This window comes from Jaculus jaculus, chromosome 6 (genome assembly GCF_020740685.1).
Source record: "Jaculus jaculus isolate mJacJac1 chromosome 6, mJacJac1.mat.Y.cur, whole genome shotgun sequence".
Classification (NCBI taxonomy): Eukaryota; Metazoa; Chordata; class Mammalia; order Rodentia; family Dipodidae; genus Jaculus; species Jaculus jaculus.
This window is the reverse complement of record NC_059107.1, coordinates 88,117,420-88,138,389: the sequence shown is the minus strand read 5'-3', so window position 1 is coordinate 88,138,389 and position 20,970 is coordinate 88,117,420. Positions and strand designations below refer to the sequence as shown.

The 20,970-nt window shown below is 43.8% G+C and overlaps 1 non-coding gene across 1 annotated transcript; it reads left to right on the top strand.

Moving 5' to 3' along the window:
• Nucleotides 1–18,771: 18,771 nt before the first annotated feature.
• Nucleotides 18,772–18,879, top strand: LOC123461821. Its single transcript, XR_006637886.1, has one exon. It is a non-coding gene; the product is annotated as a U6 spliceosomal RNA (small nuclear RNA).
• The last annotated feature ends 2,091 nt before the right edge of the window (nucleotides 18,880–20,970 follow it).

The following is a 20,970-nucleotide window of genomic DNA, read 5'->3' as shown; positions in this document are numbered from 1 at the left end:
CCTAAATTATATCCATTAAGAACTATTACCCAGGCTGGAGAAATGGTTTAGCAGTTAAAGTGCTTGCCTGTGAAGCCTAAGGACCCAGGTTCAATTACTCAGCACGCACGTAAGCCAGATATACAAGATGACACATATCTTTGGAGTTCATTTGCAGTGTCTAGAGGTCCCGGCACACACATTCTATCTACTCATTCTATCTCTCAAATACATAAATAAATATATAATTTGGGGGGGCAGTTCTGGGAAGGGTCTCACTCTAGCCCAGGCTGGCCTGGAATTTACTATCAGTCTCAGGGTGGCCTCAAACTCATGGCAATCCTTCTGCCTCTGCCTCCTGAGTGTTGGAATTAAAGGTGTGTGCAACCACACCCAACTAAATAAAATACTTTTTTTTTTTTTTTTAAATTTTTTATTTATTTATCTGAGAGCGACAGACACAGAGAGAAAGACAGATAGAGGGAGAGAGAGAGAATGGGCGCGCCAGGGCTTCCAGCCTCTGCAAACGAACTCCAGACGCGTGCGCCCCCTTGTGCATCTGGCTAACGTGGGACCTGGGGAACCGAGCCTCGAACCGGGGTCCTTAGGCTTCACAGGCAAGCGCTTAACCACTACGCCATCTCTCCAGCCCTAAATAAAATACTTTTTGAAAAAAAAAAACTATTTCCCATAAAAAGAAAATAGGGCTTCTTGAAAAAATGGCTGATCCCCAGATATAGGACAGGAAATGTAGCAAACTACAAGGAAACACTCAGACACCTATAGTTATATCAAAAGGAATGAGCAGTCATCAACTTAAATAGGCTCCTCCCAGCCAGAGATGATCATCTTTGAACCTCAATGAGAATAAGTGCAGTGGATTAAAACACAACTATGTTCAAAGTGGTGAATTCATAATAATACTGAAAAGGAAAGAGGCTGATTTACTTATGACATGTCAAAGAGCCAGATACTTAAAACTAGTAAACAGGGCTAGAGAGATGACTTAGCAGTTAAGGCACTTGCCTACGAAGTCTAAGAACCCAGGTTCAATTCTCCAGGTCCCACATTAGCCAGATGCGCATTGTGGCACACACATCTGGAGCTTGTTAGCAGTGGCTAGAGGCACTCACATGCCCATTCTCTCTCTCTCTCTCTCTCTCTCTCTCTCTCTCTTTCTCTCACCCTCTCTCCCTTTGTATCTAATAAATAAATAAATAAACTGATATAAAAAAAACTAGTAAATAAAAAAAGAATTCAACTGCTAAACATACTTTTCTTATATAAACTGTGTCCCTGAATTATAAAACTAGATGGTAAAATGGGCATAGTGGCTTATACTTATAATCCCAGAATTTGGGAGGATGAGGTAGGAGGATTATCACAAGTTTGAGGCCAGCCTAAGATGCATGACATGACCATGTCTGAACAAACAAAACTAAAGTAGAAGACAAGGAAAGATCTCTGCAAAAATATTACAGTGAATTTGAATTTGAAGATCACGACTTTAAGCCCTGATGGAATAATGATTGATGCAGCAGTGTGGCCCATGGCTGATAGTAACATAAGACTAGAGACAGTCTCTTCAAAGAACAAAGTTATCTTGCAAATGTTATCCCTCAGTCTGCTTAAAACTCTGGGTTCAATAGCCGGTTCAAAGCCAGTAAAGCAACATGCTCAACAGCACCACAGTGAGATAGATAGCCAGCCAAGTGCACTCCTTTCTCTAGGAACGACTGCAGAGATAGACAGTTTCTGCGAGGTGCAAAAAAGAAAAGGAAGAACTAGATTAACAGAGAGTTAGGAAACCAACTAATTACATTGTAAGTAACTAGAATGTGTCTAATTCAATTCAAGAGAGAGAGAGAGAGAGAGAGAGAGTGAGATATGGAAATTAGGCACATGTTAACAAATATAATCTCTTCAATACAATGAAGCAAGTACTTATTATTATCCCCATTTTGCAGCTCAGGAAACAAGATGAGTGAAAAAGCAAGGCTGAAATTACTCTAAAAGAAAACAGCAGAGGCAGATTTTGAACCAATGTATTTCTGCTATAGAGTTTTCAACAAGCAGAGCAGTTACCAGTGTGTGTCACCGTTCACCCCATGGAGCGTGTGGCCTCCTGGAGTGCGCTCATAAGCAAAAGACAAGCTCTGCTTCCAAACAGATGGGCAACTCTGAGCAAGTTACAGTATCCTGGAGTTTCAGCTTGCTAAATACAGGTCTCTTAAGTTTATCCACCTCAAAAATCTAACCTAACTGACAATGACTTTGATAAATTAGGCTAATCTATTCACACATGTTTATTTGGTTTCTAAGTTAAAAGGGAATTTTCTCAATTTTGTCAAGAGCTTACAGAACCAGACACTTCAGAGGGCTCATAAGCCATCTGGCCCTTTCATTTACTATTTTTTTGTTTCCCTATTTTTTCCCAAAGACATTCCATACTCAATTTCAATCCCATATCTCACACATTTATTCTTGGACTGCTATCAAAATAAATATTTAAGAAGAAAGCATAACCTTCTGAAAAGTTAAGCCCTATTTTCTCAATTAATTTATATATGGCCATTATTTACAGATAATAATCTCATTACCACTGTTACTATTTCACCTCCTAGTCCTTTCCCTACTGCCCCATTTTATAAACTGTAGAGACATCAACTGGAACTCTTTCAGAGTAGAGCTTTGGGGTGGACAGACTAAATGTAATCATGGATTTCTTTCAAAAATCCTGCCTGCCCATGATCAAGTTGCCTTTTATCTACAACACAGTCCTAATCAGGCCTTGTGGATCAGAATGCTTTATAGCAGATAATTTAGATCACATTTCATCACCTACAGGGTAGCTTTTTATTCCCTGCTACAATTTTTAACTTCTCTGGTTTTTTCTTTGTTTTTTCTTTCTTTTCAGAGATCTTCTGAACAAGGCATAACACAACAATTTTTACCTTTAGACCACTATTGCATCGCCCACACTGTTACTCAAGATGCAAACATGGAGAGCAATCCCATGCAAGCCTACTGGAGTTTTACAGATTGCTGTTGTCATGACTTCTTAATCCACAGACCTCAGTTTTCATTGAACCATGTCATTTTATGATTGTTTGTGTTTAAATCTAATCTGATGTTTGAGTGTAATCTGTGTTAAAATTTCATGAGGAATTAGCAAGTGATTTGAAAAATGTTCATATGTAACTTCCCTCCCATAAGGGAGTGATTATTTCATAAATCTATCAAAACTTCAGTTGCTTTTGTCAGAAGCAATTTGCTTTATAGAACCCATTGCTTACTTCAAATTACAATTTCCATAGCCCTTAGATACTTGCACTTTCTTTCAATGATTCTACATCATGGTGGTGCTAGGGTTAGATATGTTGCTATTCTTTTTTTTTTTTTTTTTTTTTTTTTTTGAGGTAGGGTCTCACTCTATCCCAGGCTGACCTGGAAGTCACTCTGTAGTCTCAGGGTGGCCTCAAACTAACAGCGATCCTCCTACCTCTGCTTCCCGAGTACTGGGACTAAAGGCATGCGCCACCACTCCCAGCTTATTCTTCATACTTAAATATGATGCATACTGCTCCAGGCACAAGAACAGCTGACAAGACTAACAGTATCCACGGTGGCTACTTGGATGCTGCACACAGAGGATATATTTTATCTCCAATGGCCACAATTATCTAGATGTTTGATTTTTCTCTAAAAACCGCTCAGAAGTGATGCTGGACTTGAGCCAAATCTCCAGTTGTAGTAGCTCAGCATTTTGTGTCTGCTGTTGTTGACCCCCCAGTAATTAGGCCATATTACCCCTAATGGTATCTTTCAATTGTTACAATTCTGTGGCATCTTCCTGTCATTAGCCTTGCTGCTGTGCCTCCATCCCACTGCCATGATTGTCATCACTGGCAGAGAACATAGTGTACCTTGACATTTGTGTTTGGAGTGCTTAAAATATCAGTGCCAGAATGAGGACGCAGAATCCCTTTTCTGCAGTTTCTCCTCTCCTAGGGCTTGGAGTTCTATAGGCAGAGAAAAGCCATTACCCTCAGCCTTCTTGGGAAAAGGCTCAGATATCATCTACTACTATTATTGATGCTTGCTCCTAAGCAGTCTTGTGGGCTTCTCAGAGGCAGTCCCAGCAGAAATATCCCACTGTGACCTCGACCCGAGCTGCTGCTTTCTGCTCTGTCTTCAGCCATGGGTTCCAGTGGATTGCATAAGAGCTGGGTGCCATCATCCCTGATAGAAGCTCCATGGGAACAGATTCCTTTTTCCAGACTTCAGGTCTGCTGCATCACCCCATCCCCACACCAGGTAGTTCATTTTTGCTGTACAAAATCCACACACATCGATCACCTAATGTTAGGTGTCTCCAACAGCAGCTTGCTCTCTCAGCAGCCTTGCCTCTCTCAGCTCAATGCTTCAACCAATCTGACCACAGCTTCTTTCATAGCCACAGCTCTCCTGTTCCAGTAATACCAGTCAAAGTGTTTACATGAAGGCCTTCTCACCTGGAAAGAAATGGAGGGGAATCGCCCTAGAGAGTAAAAGAAGGACATGGCACCCCAACAAGTGAATATGAGATGCCTTTCTCTCCTATGCCATTCTGGAGACCAGAGAACTAATCTCACCTCTTCTTTGCATATCATACTAGGAGGGCCTGGGACCTGCTTGAAATTAGGCTGATACCATAAACTCCCACAGACTTGATAATTTGTAATGATGGAAATTTAATTGGCTCCTGGTTCTACAGAGTGGGAAGTCCAGGACTGAGGAGCCAACCTTGGCCAAAGGCACTCTTCCTGCATTATCCATGGTGGAATGGCAAAGACAGGGCAAGAGAGGGAGAAAGATAGAAGAGAGGAGAGAATTCCTTATTTTTTTTAAAAAAAAACTTTTTTGTTGTTGTTCATTTTTATTTATTTATTTGAGAGAGAAAGAGGCAGATATATATATAGAGAGAGAGAATGGGCACGCCAGGGCCTCCAGCCACTGCAAATGAACTCCAGACACATGCGCCCCCTTGTGCATCTGGCTAACGTGGGTCCTGGAGAACTGAGCCTCGAACCGGGGTCCTTAGGCTTCACAGGCAAGTGCTTAACCGCTAAGCCATCTCTCCAGCCCGAATTCCTTATTTTTATAGGACCCTCTTTCCACAGTAATGAACAACTCCTACAGTTATAGCCTTAATCCATTTATGATCCAGAGTCCTCATAGCCTTATCATTCCACCTTTTACTACTATTACACTGGTAATTAAATTTCAGTGGGTTTGGTAGGGGCAGTCATACTATAACAGTGAGGTACTTTGGTTCATACTATACTGATGTTAGCATGAATGCCCTAAACTAAAATAGACAGTAAGGATACTCAATAGCCTATCAAAGCTATCCTGCCCCTCCTGTCCTTTCTGTCCATGTTTACTGATATAGCTTTTCCTAGTCTCTTATTTTTTTTTTTAATTTTTTATGAGACAGAGAGAGAGAATTGGTGCATCAGGGCCTCTAGCTGCTGCAATCAAACTCCAGACATGTGTGCCACCTTGTGCACATGTGCAACCCTGCACATGCATCAGCTTGTGTGTCTGGTTTATGTGGGTTCTGGGAGTTGAACATGAGTCCTTAGGCTTCACAGGCAAACACCTTAACTGCTAAGCCACTCTAGAGCCCTAGCTTCTTTTTTTTTTTTTTTTTTTTTTGGTTTTTCGAGGTATGGTCTCACTCTGGTCCAGGCTGACCTGGAATTAACTCTGTAGTCTCAGGGTGGCCTTGAACTCACGGCGATCCTCCTACCTCTGCCTCCCGAGTGCTGGGATTAAAGGCGTGCGCCACCACGCCCCCTAGCTTCTTATTTTTAACTTCCCTATGTTCTTTATGTGTCTCTTATAGACAATGTTGACATTTTTAACCTGCTACCTAAGTATCTGTATTTTAATAAGGTATATGCAATTCATTTATTGTGATGTTGACTTAATTCTACCATGTTATGCTCTGTTTTCCCTGATTTCTAGTTGGTTTCTCTTTCTTTTTGCTCTCACTCCTCCTCTTTCTCAGCTTTGGATGAATTATTTGAGTTTCTTCATTCGTTTTTTTCCCAGAAATTTGAAAATTGGGCAATTTACTTCTCTTTTTAATAGCTTCTCTTACTATTTTAACATTCACATAAAAAAATCAATTCTATATAATGTATAGCATCATCTATAGGCCTTAAACATTTTAATATAATAAAATCTTATTATCTTCTGCACTTAGGTAGTTCTCCCTGCGACAAAATGCCTGACAAGAAGCAACTTAAGAAAGGAAGGGTTTATTTCAGCTGACAGTCCAAGGTGACAGTCCCTCAAGGCCGGGAAGGCATGGCACCAAGCGCTTGAGGCAGCTGGCCATGTGCAGCCCACAGCGAGGAAGCAGAAAGTGATGAACGTTCATGTTCAGCTGCTCTCCTTGTGTGCAGTCCAGGGCAGCCAGCCCAGGGGATGGTGCCATCCATTTTTAGGGTGAATTTTCCCACCTCAAATAACCTAAGCTAGAAAATCTTTCACAGACCTGCCCAGAGATTTATTTCCATAGTTTATTCCAAATCCCTTCATGTTGATAAGATTAACCATCACACTACTCCATCACATATATATATATATTTTTTTCTTTACAGACTGCTATAAATCTTCTGCAACATATGCCCATTTCTAAGCTATTAAACTAATTTTAAAATATCTTCATAATTAAGCACATGACCATCTTCCTTTGGACTCCACATTCTTTCTTTTGCTTTTCTGAACGCAAGCTGAGGTGGTAATCCCCAGGGAAGCAGAGAGCATAGTGGGGAAGACCCCGTGGCTGAGCCTTAGTCCCATCCTTGCTCTTCATGCCATGCTTGCAAGGACCATTTCTCACCTTCCCTAACTTCAGACTGCTCTCTTTTGGACATGGTCCTGACCACTGTATCCCAGCCCTACATCTCTACCTCAATTCTTACTACTTTCTGTATCAGCACTCTTGTGCTGATTTAATTGTTTCAACATAGGATTCATGAAGGTGGAAGTTTATTTACTTGTTTGACAGGTGCCGTGAAGCAATCCTCACCTTTGTACCCACACTCATGAATCCTCAGCCCCAGTCACTGTCCCCAGATGAAACAGGAAGTCACTCGGTCTGAGGTTGCTTGTTCTACTACTCGTGGTCTGTCAGAAGAGCTTCCTTTTACAGCCTGCTGCCACCATATCTGTGGTCTACACTTTTTGGCAGGCTAAGCATTACCCAGGCCACAGAAGATGGGCATTCTGGGTTCTCCAAAGTCAGCCTCTGGCACCCTCTAGCGACTATTGCAAAGTGTGAAATGTCAGAGCTGAGCTTTAGACCCTTGCTAGCTGGTTGCTCTGGCACTTTCCTCTGGAAGCAATTACAGGAGCAAAGGTTAGGATTGAAAAAGAGAGCTGAATACACCCTCTTACAATAACCTTCCACATTGCTAGTGTCATCCTGTAGATGTTTACAAGTAGTTTGGAGACACTGTTAGACAAGTTTCTATTAGTTTAACAAATACCTGAGACATCAACTTACAAAGACAAAAATATGTTCTCGGCTCTTAGCATCAGAGCTTTGGCCCATGAAGTGTTTATTGACTGAAATTCTGGGCCTGTGGTGACACAGCACATCATGGCAGAAGTGCATGATGTCCTTAAAAAGAAAAACATGCTTCAGAAGTTCTTAAAAAGAAAAATGATACCAGAGTTCCATAATTCGCTTAGGAACACCCCCAATGACCAGATGACCTTTCCCCAGCCCCAGCTCCGGGGTTCCACCACAGCCCAAGAAGACCAGGCTGGGGATAGGCTAGTTCCAACCTACAGCCCTGGGCACAAGTATACTTACCTACTGTGGCTTCTACCACTGTCTCTTCTACCACTAGCTCACCTGAATAAATTCTCTAGCATGGAGAAACTGCACTCTTTCTCTTTTAGATGTACTGATTTCCATTTTTTTAAGTGACAGAGTGCAGAGACCCACTCAAGATGAGCCATGCCTCCTTCTGGCAATGGCAGCTAAAAAAACCTCTGTGGCTTCTTAGCAACTTGAAGCTGAAGGTTATGCCCCCACTTACCAGGAACCCATCAGCAACTTCTACTTACAGGTCAGTCACCAACTCAACCACTAAGAGGGAACTATGTAGTCATGAGCTTTGGGTTCTTGGGACTTGGGGGATGGAGGCAAGAGGAAGACAAAATGCATCACTAAGGGGCTGGAGAGATGGTTTAGCGGTTAATCGCTCGCCTATGAAGCCTAACGACCCCGGTTCAAGGCTGGATTTCCAGGACCCCACATAAGCCAGATGCACAAGGGGGTGCATGCTTCTGCAGTTCATTTGCAGTGGCTGGAGGCCCTGGCATGCCCATTCTCTCTCTGTCTCTCTGCCTCTTTCTCTCTCTGTCTGTTGCTCTCAAATGAATAAATAAAAATAAACAAAAAAAAATTTTTAAAAATACATCACTAAGATTGGACTGTCTTCTCTGAAAACCCACTCGGTATCATGTCCAATGTTCAGACTCATGGAATTGTGTCTAGGGGTGCCTTCTTCTGCACAGTAATTAGAGACTTGGATATGCTGGATAGGTCTGCACCCCACCTAAAGCTGGCTACACAAATATTAATGAATGGTGACATACAGTGGCAGAGGATGACACCATGGGAGGTGGTTTGAATGTGAAATGTCCACCATAGCTTCATGGGTTTGTGATTAAGCCTCATACTCAATCTCTAGCTGGTGGAGCCTTTCATAGGTGGAGCCTTGCTCAAAGACATGTGTCCCTGATGGCAGACCTTGAGGTTTATTAAGCCTGTCCACTGGGTATTCAGAGTTAGTTCACTCATGTCAGCTGTGGTGGCACATGCCTTTAATCCCAGCTCTTGGAAGACAGAGGTAGGAGGATCACTGTAAGTTTGAGGCCACCGTGAGACTATATAGTGAATTCCAGGTCAGCCTAGGCTAGAGCGAGACCCTACCTTGAAACCCAGGCCCTCTCTCAAAGAAAAGGAAAGGAAAGAAAGAACACAGTTAGTTTACTCTTGTTGCTAGCTACCAGCTAATGTGACAAGATGTGATGGCCAGCCTCTGCTCTGCCATGCTTTCTTTACCATGATATGAAGGAACCCCAACGTGGGGACCCCACGCTCTGCCCAGATATGGCGACACCCCAAATCACTCATGAGAAGCGGTCTTGATGCAAACTGCAAGAGGATTTTATTCCAAGCGCGCTGGGGCCCACAGTTGTACACCACACAGGGGTAGAGGACTGCAGAGCCCCGAATGCAGGAACGGGACAGTTTTTATAGGGTTTCTAACAAAGCCTGTGCATTAGACCAATCTTTTTTTTAACATCAGGAGCCCGTGGGGTGCGAGCCAGTCAGTTTGTGCCACTCCATAGTTTCTAAGCCAATTAGTTTAATTTGTTCAAGCCCCTCGTGGACCAATCAGTCACCTATGACCTTGGTGATCAGCATTTGCGCAGGTCCTTGGGTGGGGGTAGCAGAGTGTGGTATCAGTCTCCTATGACCTTGGTGGTCTGAGGCAGGCTGCTACGGCTTATGGTGCGGGCTACTAAGGCTTACAGTGTGGGCTATTAAGGCTTATGGTGCAGGCTATTAAGGTTTATGGTGCAGGCTACTAAGGCTTATGGTGCAGGCTATTTACAGAAACCAAATAAGTGGTTCACTTCATTACTCATTTCCCATCCTTGAGGGCTATCTCATGCCCTTTTTACCTAGTTTTATATTAGGAGCGGGCTCTGATATAATGAGAAGAGGGATTCTTTACTTGCTTCCAACAGAGAGTAAAGCCTGGAGTTTGAGGGATGCAGGGACCCGCTTAAGTGCCCTTTGGAGCGTGATAGTATTTCTGGACTTCTGAATTCTTGGGCCTTTCAGATGAAACTTTCCCTTGGAACTGTCAGTCAGAAATAAATCCTTTCCTTCCATAAACTGCTTCTGGTTGGGTGTCTTATCCCAACTACAAGAAAGTAACTGCTATGCAGTAGGGGTGGGATTGTTCTTAATCCCTAATGCCTGACCAAGTGATCTTCTACAACAGATGTTAGTTTTATGTGGCCTGTATGTCAAACTTGATCTGTAAACTGTTCCTGTATAGACCATGAGCTAAGAACAATTTTTAAAATTATTTTTATTTATTTGAGAGAGAGAATGAAAGAGTGTCGGGAGCCATTTTGGCTGGACTTGTATCCATAGCTCTGGGCTTCTGGCAGCAAGACATTAGCAAAACTATAGCAGCCTACCTATAAGCAAGATTATGTATATTCAGCCATTTGGCTGGTCTTTTGTACTGAGAAGTGATTGGAATGCAAAAACTCTGTAACAGGTAGGTTTTTTGATAGGAACTTGTAAAGCTCATAAAATCTTTGTCCATGGAAAAACTGTTTGTAAAAAGATAGAAAAAGAAATGCTGTGAAATAAACCATGTCTTCAGTCTTGGCTTGAGGCCTTGCTTCAGCCCTGGACTGGGGTCCATGCTTTCAGTCTTTCTTCTGTCTTTCCTTAATCCTCACTCCCTGTCAGGCTTGAACCCTTTCAGCAGGCAGGCTCCGGCAAAAAAGTGTGTGCCAGAGCCTCTTTCCATTGCAAATGAAGCCTAGATGCATGTGCCACTGTGTGCATGAGGAATGAAACCCAGCCTAGCAGGCTTTGCAAGCAAGACTTTAACCACTGAGCAATCATGGTTGTTGAAATAAATAAACAAATAAATAAATTTAAAAATCAATCATGACACATGGAAATTTTGTGAAATGACAAGAAGAGAAATCCCAGTTAGCACCGGATGAGTCATCTCTATCACATTTGGCAGGGTTCAGGGAACATTGCCTAGGAAGTGGCAGAAAGAACATGAGTGCCACACTCACTACAAGCCAGAGACCCTTCTCCATGAAGATGGTGGTAGACACCGAGGAGATCAGAACTCATCAAATCAGAAAAAAAGAGGCTGCCAAGAACTCCACACTAAAGATTTATTTTTTAAAAAAATCTTATTTATTTGTTTGAGAGAGACACAGAGAGAGAAACAGAAAGAGGAAGAGAATGGCAACAACAGCCTCCAGCAGACACATGCCTCACCTTGTGCATTTGGCTTATGTGACTCCTGGGGAATCAAACCTCGGTCCTTAGGCTTCACAGGCAAGTGCCTTAACTGCTCAGCCATCTCTCCAGCCCACTAAAGGAGATGTTTATCACACCCTCCAAGGCTCAGGGAACATTCAGAAAGAGGGGTGGAAAGAATGAAAGAGCCACAGGATGGAAAGGGGTACTTTAACCCATTGTCCTTCAGAAATGAGCTGACTAGTACATTCATAACCCCTTAGTTTTGAGCCAATCAATATTTTGCCATACAGGGCACAGGAGAAAAGGAATAAGATGACAAAAAAAAAGAGGAAGAAATCCCTTGAAAGAGGAGGGTCGGTAAGACCCCCAAAACGAGGACCCCACATTCTGCCCGGATATGGCGACACCCCAAATCACTCACGAGAAGCGGTCTTGATGCAAACTGCAAGAGGATTTTATTCCAAGCGCACTGGGGCCCACAGTCATACACCGCACAGGGGTAGAGGACTGCAGAGCCCCGAATGTAGGAACGGGACAGTTTTTATAGGGTTTCTAACAAAGCCTGTGCATTAGACCAATCATTTTTTTAATATCAGGAGCCCGTGGGGTGCGAGCCAGTCAGTTTGTGCCACTCCATAGTTTCTAAGCCAATTAGTTCAATTTGTTCAAGCCCCTCTTGGACCAATCAGTCTCTTATGACCTTGGTGGTCAGCATTTGCGCAGGTCCTTGGGTGGGGGTAGCAGAGTATGGTATCAGTCTCCTATGACCTTGGAGGTCAGCATTTGCGCAGGTCCTTGGGTGGGGGTACCAGAGTGTGGTATCAGTCTCTTATGACCTTGGAGGTCTGAGGCAGGCTGCTACAGCTTATGGTACGGGCTACTAAGGCTTACAGTGTGGGCTATTAAGGCTTATGGTGCAGGCTATTTACAGAAACCAAATAAGTGGTTTACTTTATTACTCATTTCCCATCCTTGAGGGCTATCTCATGCCCTTTTTACCTAGTTTTATATTAGGAGTGGGCTCTGATATAATGAGAAGAGGGATTCTTTACTTGCTTTCAACAGAGAGTAAAGCCTGGAGTTTGAGGTATGCAGGGGCCCGCTTAAGCTCCCTTTGGAGCGTGATAGTATTTCTGGGCTTCTGAATTCTTGGGCCTTTCATTTCCCACTTTTTCTCTTGTTAATAGTTCTAATCCTAGAACTTGGAAGGACTAAATGTAAGCTTTTTCTTTGCCCTGAAGGCCCTTGTATTGTTGTCTAAGTATTATGATCTGGACAGCGCTCACTCGTTTTCTAACAAAAGTAAAAATCTTATTAAGTATGCAAGGCCCAACTGAAAGCATCAGGAGCAAAACCATTAAGGGTCCCATCAGGGTGGAAAGCAGAGTAGTCATCCAGGAGGACTTGTTGAACCATCCCTCAAACCATCCTTGGTCAGTAGGACGAGGTAGGGGCCCTTCCACCGAGTCTCAAGGTTTCCTGCGCGGTGTCGTCTGACAAAGACCGAATCTCCCACCTGGAAGCGATGTGGGACCTGTAAGCCTCCTTCTCCTGAGTAAGCCTCCCGGAGTCGCTTCCACGCTCGTTGTCTCACCCACTCGAGTGCCTTGAGCCTAGAGAACAGAGGCTGGGAAAGCGGCACATCAGTACTATGTATAGAGGTTATTTCTACCAGTGGAGGAGGCCCCCCTTATAGCAATTTATAGGGGGTTAGTCCAAATTGTCCTGGTGTGTTTCTGACCCTAAAGAGCACAAGGGGTAGGAGAGCTATCCAATCATTAGCGCCAGTCTCTGCGGTCAATTTGGTGAGGGTCTCTTTAATGATTCTATTTATCTTTTCTATCTGTCCTGAACTTTGGGGTCTGTATGCACAATGTAATTTCCAATCAATCCCCAATATTTTGGTCAGTCCTTGACTTACCTGGGCAACAAAGGCTGGACCATTGTCTGATCCTATTACCTTGGGTATCCCAAATCTTGGGAAAATTTTTTCCAGTATTTTCTTAGCCACCACGGTTGAGGTTTTTTTCTTGGTAGGATAAGCCTCTATCCATCCTGAAAAAGTGTCTACAAAAACTAGTAAATACTTATTATCATACTTAGTTGGTTTTACCTCAGTGAAGTCTACTTCCCAGTGAGCACCTGGGCTGTCTCCCCTTAGCCTCTTCATAGGAGGCATTCTTGAGGGATTAGTATTGACCATCTGGCAAGGTACACAATGCTTGACTACTGAGCCAGCTATCTCTGGCAACCTCAGAATAGGGTAAGGAGACGTCTGTAGCAGTTTTTGTAGATGTTTGGCCCCCAGATGGGTTAGGTGGTGTATTTGTTGAACGTACTTTTGTCCCTTTGCTTGAGGTAGAATCTCTTTTCCCTCTGAGGTAAAACAGGCCCCCTCCAGAGTTTTGGAGAACTGGCCTAACTTTCTAACTTCTTGCCAGTCACCTGGGGTATATCGTTGCTCACTTTTTTGTTTTTTTGGCTTTTCTATTATGGGCAGAAGGTTGACCCCCTGGGCAGCCTGCTTGGCCATTTGGTCAGCTATCTGGTTCCCTTTGGAGATAAAATCTTTGGCTTTTTGGTGGCCAGGGCAATGCATAATGGCCAGTCTTTTGGGTAGATGTAGAGCTTCTAGCAAACTGAGAATTCCTTCTTTGTTTTTAATTTTTTTTCCTACTGAGGTAAGTAGCCCTCTCTTTGTAGATGGCCCCGTGTACGTGTGCAGTAGCAAAAGCATACCTGCTGTCCATGTACATATTCACAGACTTTCCTTCAGCTAGTCGTAGGGCCTGTGGGAGGGCTATGAGCTCAGCCTTTTGTGCTGAAGTTCCTTCTGGCAGACTGCTGGCCCAGACTGTTCATGTTCCATCTACTATCGCTGCCCCAGCCATCCTCTTACCTTCTACAATGTAATTGCTTCCATCTGTGAACCAGGTTAATGTTCCTCTGGTCAGTGGGACATCTATAAGATCCTTTCAGATCCCAGTTTCCTCAACCAGCAGTTGATGACAGTCATGAGTCACTGTCTCATCAGTTTCTTCAGGCAGAAGAGTAGCGGATGGCAGGTGGGGCAAACGTTATCCTGTCGGTGAGGAGCAGGCTCTGGTAGCGAGTCATACGGGCGTTAGTCATCCATCGGTCTGGGGGCTGCCGGACAATGCTCTCCAGGGCATGGGGGGCAATGACAGTTATCCTCGGCCCTAGAGTTAGTTTATCAGCATCTTTGATCAACGTGGACACTGCCACTATGGCTTTTAGACATATAGGCCATCCATTAGCCACAGGGTCAAGTTTCTTTGATAGGTAGGCAACGGGTCTTCTCCATGGCCCTAAGGATTGGGTTAGGACTCCCCGGGCTATCCCCTTATGATCATCTACGTAAAGGGTGAATGGTTTAGTCACATCAGGGTGGGCTAGGGCAGGTGCACTTAATAGTGCCTTCTTGACGGCATCAAATGCCCCCTAGTGTTCAGAGGTCCAAGTGAATTTTCCTTTCTCTTTAGTTAGTGGATAGAGGGGGGCTGCTAGAGTTGCAAACCCTGGGATCCATAGTCTGCAGAACCCAGCTGTCCCCAGGAACTCTCTAACTTGTCTGGCCGTAGTTGGAACCGGTATTTGTATTACAGTCCTCTTTTGTGCCTCTGTCAGCCATCTTTGTCTATCCCACAAGGAGTACCCCAAAAATGTTATCTCTCTTTTGCACATTTGGGCCTTCTTAGCCGAGGCTTGGTAACCAAGGTCAGTCAGCTCCAGTAGTAATGCTTTTGTACTTTTTAGACAGCCCTGTTGGGTAGCTCCTGCCAGGAGTAAGTCATCAACATATTGAAGGAGGGTTACCTGGGGGTGTTGAACTCTAAAATTGGTTAGGTCCCTGTGTAGGGCTTCATCAAAGATGGCTGGGGAGTTCTTGAATCCTTGGGCTCGGGGAGGGGCTATGAGCCCCGTCCTCCCTAGTCTTTATTTTTTTAAGGGTTAGGACCCTAGGTCTTTTGCTCTTCTTCTTAGGGCAGTCTCTTGCCCAGTGTCCTTTTTTCTTGTAACAGGCACATTGATCTCTATCAAGTTGGGTCCTGTTGCCCAGGTCCCCTATCTGCCTAGGGCCTGTCCTAAACTTTTGAATATTTCTCTCTCTTTTTCCTTTTTTTTTCCTACAATTGTGGCCAGGATCCTGGTCAGATTTTTCTCTTGTCTATTGCGCCTATCCTCCTTTTTTTTTTTCTCTCTTTCTTTCCTTTGTTCCTTTTCCTCTTTTGTCTCCCTTTTGTAATATACCTTTTCTGCCTTTTTTATTAAATCATGCAGCTCAGCTTCCTGTAATCCCTCCAATCTCTGAAGTTTCTTTCTGATATCAGGAGCTGACTGTCCTATGAAAGCTAATGTTACTGAGCCTTTTTGAATCTCAGAGGTGGGTTCAAAGGGTGTGAACCTCCTAAATGCTTCCATGAGCCTCTCAAGAAACATTGAGGGAGACTCCATTGGCCCCTGCATCATCTCTCTCACCTTGGCCAAATTGGTGGGCCTTCTGGAGGCACCTCGGAGACCCGCCACCAGAGCCTGGCGATAGATTTTTAAGCTCTCCCTACCTTCAGCCGTATTGTGGTCCCAAACAGGGAGAGTCAGAGGGAACCCCATGTCTATCTCATGCTGCAGCTGCATGGGCCGCCCATCGGCCCCATGGACATTTTTTTTTTTTTTTTGGCCTCTATTAAAATTTTCTCTCATTCCTCGGTCGTGAAGAGTGTCTGCAACAGCTGTTGGCAATCGTCCCAAGTAGGCTGATGAGAAAACATAAGAGATTCCATCAGCCTCGTGAGGCATTGGGGTTCCTCTGAAAAAGGGGGGTGGTGGTTAGCTTTTCAGTTATAAAGATCTGCAGAGGAAAAAGGCTAATATTGGAGGGGTTGTAGTTGGCCCCCCAGCATGGGGGGACCTGCCTCGCATAGTGGCAGTGTTACAATTTTATTTGCTCCCTCCGGGGTAGCATCTCTCAGGCTCCGTGTCTTTGCGGCTGGCCCTCCCATTTCCAGGGGCTCGGGAGGGGCGGAGGGAGTAAGCTTGGGCAAGCTGGGAGGTGGAGGCTCAGGGAGGGTGGGGGGCGGAGGCTTGGGAAGGGTGGAGGGCAGAGGCTTGGGAAGGGTGAGGGGCGGGCTGAGTCTCCGGCCAAGCTGGAGGCTCTTTAATCTCGCGATAGATGCGAGGGGGAGGACTGGCTCCCTCAGGAGAGGGCATTTTTGCATTTTCGAGAGTCAGAACTCTGGAGCTTGAGTTCTTTGGTTTATTCAGCCACGGCCTGACCCATTGCGGGGGGTTGTCCATCAAATCCTTCCTGGTTGGGACGGGAGCCTGGTCCATTCTGAAAAATAATATCTTTAACAGCCAGAATAGTCTCGGAAATAAAGGTTCCTTTTGATGGCCATCCAACCTTATAAGTTGGCCACTCAGAGACACAAAACGTTTGTCAGGGTCTCTTCTTAACTTCAAGTGACAAATTATGGGCCCTAGACTTAACTTCAGTGCAATGGTCAAGAGTCAAGTTAAGGGCATATATCATCGTCTGTCACATGACAAAAACTGTAAACAAAGACACAAAGGACAACAACGCACACAACTGAGACTAACAGATTCAGACATCAGCACCCCATCCGCATCCTCCACAAGCAGGAAAAAGGATCTGACGGCCACGGAGGCTCCCTCCACCTCAACAACAGAACTCGGTCTTCTGACCGACAATAGGAGACCACCAGGCGTCCCTGGTTCTCCTTACCTCCTGGAGCGTCCCCCAGGGTGGCAGCCTGTGATCCTCCTAGCACATCTGCTGATCACAGTCCTCTGTTCCTTACGGCCCAAGAGGACGGCTGCAAACTGAAAACTGAAAGCGCGCATCCCAGAACACATTCAGATGTCCCAGAAAACAGATACTCAGAACAGAAACACTGGCCAGCACACATTCATTCCAGGGGGGTCCCCATCACCTCCAAGTCAGTTTTCGGGTGTGAGGGGTGGTCACAAATCCCAGACGAGCCCCCAAATGTAAGACCCCCAAAACGAGGACCCCACATTCTGCCCGGATATGGCGACACCCCAAATCACTCACAAGAAGCGGTCTTGATGCAAACTGCAAGAGGATTTTATTCCAAGCACACTGGGGCCCACAGTCATATACCACACCGGGGTAGAGGACTGCAGAACCACAAATGCAGGAACAGGACAGTTTTTATAGGGTTTCTAACAAAGCCTGTGCATTAGACCAATCATTTTTTTAATATCAGGAGCCCGCGGGGTGCGAGCCAGTCAGTTTGTGCCACTCCATAGTTTCTAAGCCAATTAGTTTAATTTGTTCAAGCCCCTCTTGGACCAATCAGTCTCTTATGACCTTGGTGGTCAGCATTTGCGCAGGTCCTTGGGTGGGGGTACCAGAGTGTGGTATCAGTCTCCTATGACCTTGGAGGTCTGAGGCAGGCTGCTACAGCTTATGGTGCAGGCTACTAAGGCTTACAGCGTGGGCTATTAAGGCTTATGGTGCAGGCTATTTACAGAAACCAAATAAGTGGTTTACTTTATTACTCATTTCCCATCCTTGAGGGCTATCTCATGCCCTTTTTACCTAGTTTTATATTAGGAGTGGGCTCTGATATAATGAGAAGAGGGATACTTTACTTACTTTCAACAGAGAGTAAAGCCTGGAGTTTGAGGTATGCAGGGGCCCGCTTAAGCTCCCTTTGGAGCGTGATAGTATTTCTGGGCTTCTGAATTCTTGGGCCTATCAGGTCCTCAAGGAATGGGGTTGCAGGAGAGGGGCCAAAAAGATTATAATGGGATGTAAATACAATCAAATTACTGTATTTCATATATTAAAGTACCCATAATAAAAATTTAAAACAAGGATTAGTGGGCTGAGGAGATGGCCCTATGGATAAAACTGTCAATTCCTTGAGCTTGATCCTCAGATCCCATGTAAAGCCAGAATCTCTGGCAGGTTCAGTAAGCCTAGCATACTGATGGTGACTGGAAAGTAGAAAGAGGAGAAATTCCCAGAAACTCAAGGTAAGCTAGCATGTAACAGAAGAAAGATGAAGAGAGAGAAAGATCCAAAGAGGATCTTTGATCTTCCGCCTCAAAATGAGGTGGAAAGGCACACAACCGAGTTATGCTCTGATGTCCATAAGTGCACTGTGGCATGTACACACCCGCATTCATACACCTGAATACATACATATACTCACACATTTAGACACACATATACACAAGAAAAATATTTTAAAAAGAAGCTGGGTATGGTGGCACACCCCTTTAGTCCCAGCACTCAGGAGGCAGAGGTAGGAGAATCGCCATGAGTTCGAGGCCACCCTGAGACAACATAGTGAATTCCAGGTCAGCCTGGGCTACAGCGAGACCCTACCTTGGAAAACCAAAAAGAGAGAGACAGAAACAGAGATAGAAAAGAAAAAGAGAAGACTTTAAAGTAGAACAAAGAAGAAAGTGTCAGTGAAAGATGGGTAGGGAGAAGGAGCAAGAGAAAATAAAACTTTTTTAACGTAAAAAACTAGTGGGTTCTTGCCCCCTCCACTTCTTCCTGTGCTGGCTTCTGGCATTAGATCATTCATAAATGTTTGCCTACCATGGAAGAAGAAGCTGTCAATGAGTTCCTGGCTTCTGCTTCCAGTGGCAGCTATTGGTTAAAACTTGTCTTGCTTGCCTTGGCATCACATATACTAAAATTGGAATGATACAGAGAAGATTAGCATGGACCCTGCGCAAGGATGACATGCAAAATTCATGAAGTGTTCCATATTTTTAGACACCAATGCTCCCAAGACCTCATCACTGAAGTAGACCTTAAACAAACCCAACATGGCTCAGGGAAATTCGCGGAAGAGGGAACAGAAAGATTGTTAGAGCCACAAATTGGGACATTATGCACAGAAACATTGCCTCTTCCCCGTAACTGATGGCTACCCCCACAATGCAGGACCCACAATCCCCAAGGAGGAGGGTCCCTTCAGAGGGTGGAGGACAGGGAGGAGGCTAACAATGGTAGCAACATGGCTGTTTACACACTGAGTATGTACATAACTAATAAAGAAAAATCTTTAAAAAAAGAAAAAAACAAGAACTCAGCAAACAATACACCCTAAATATACATTAATAGATTCAAATAATATACCTTGTCCTTATTTTTTATTTTTATTTGAGAAAAAGGGGGGAGGGGGGGAGAAAATGAGCAGCCAGGGCCTCTATCCACTGGAAACAGACTCCAGATGCATGTGCCACCTTGTGCATCTGCCTTATGTGGGTTCTGGGGAATTGAACCTGGGTCCTTTGGCTTTGCAGTCAAGCACCTTAAACACTAAGCCATCCCTCCATCCCATATTTTATATTTCTAATGATATTTTATTCATTTTCTAACAGTACCTAGTTATGTCATCAGTTGCATAATCATATCACTCTGGTAGTATAATGACATTAAATAGTAGTGAAAGACAAAATAATGGTTTTTATTCATGTATGATGTTTTTTTTTAATTAAATAAACAATTCATATAGATCACTAAAAAAAGAAGAAAACTTCTTGCCTTGGGCTAGAGAGATGGTATAGCAATTAAGGTGCTTGCCTGCAAAGCTATGGACCTGAGTTCAAATGTCTGGTACCCATATCAGGCCAGATGCACAAGGTGGTGCATACATCTAGAGTTTCTTTGTAGTGGCTGGAGGGCCTGGTGCACCCATTCTTTCCCTCTCCTTCTCTCTCTCTCTCTCTCTCTCTCGTTCTTCTTCCTCTCTCTTACTTTGTCTCAAATAAATAAAATCTTTTTTAAAAAATCCTTGTTGTTTAGAGGCATGCAGCTTGATACAGTGATATATGTCAAGAATAGCTTCATTTGAGAACTCATTTAGTGTACAGTGATAAGGTAGTTTGCTATTTGGGGTGATAGTGGTGTCTCTAATTTAAAAAGAAGCACTGCACTTGATTACATAGCAACCATATAGCTGGTATTCCATATACTGTACCTCATTTAGTTCTCAGAGGACTTCACTGAATATATCACGACTACTTTATGAATTATAACTCTCAAAGAAGTTAATAGTCTCAATTTCACAGATTGTAATTGTTAAACTTGGAATTCAATCTAGATATGACTGATTATGTCTATACTATAGAACAGAGGTGGCAAATAGGATTTAATTCAAGTTTCAAATTAAATAAAAATATCAAAGATTACCATATCAAATGGGCTTAAGATTCCATTTGAAATGGCTCCTACTGATAAAGATGACACGATCTTAGCCTCAGAAATGGCATTGCCTATTGAAAAGTAAAATATGGCTTGGTGGTTAAGGCACTTGCCTGCAAAGCCTAAGATCCAACATTAGCTAGATGTACAAAGGTGAGGCAAGTGCAAGGTCTCACATGCCCACTAGGTGGCGGAAGCATATGGAGTTCAATTGCAGTGTTTGAGGCCCTGGCACACCAATTCTCTCTCTTTCTCTCTAAAAAAATTAAAAGAAAAAAAAGCAAAACTGAAAATGTATTACAGCTTCTCTCCCATCCTATAGGCTGGCTCTGCTGATTGTTTCTTATGGTTTTCAAAAGGCTTTTTAATTTATATAATCCCATTTTTCAATTATTAGGATTATTTCTTGTGTTATTGGAGCCCTAGCCTGTGCCTATATTTTGAAAGATTTATTTCAAAAGGCATTTGATTCATTTTGAAATGATCTTCATGCAGAGAGATATGGATCTAGTTTCATTCTTTTATATGAAAATATCCAGTTTCCCAAGCACCACTTGTTAAACAGACTGTCTTTTCCCCAGTGTATGCTTTGGACACCTTTTCATAGATTATATGTGCAGGGAGCGGCTACAGACGCCATTACAAGATGGCGCTG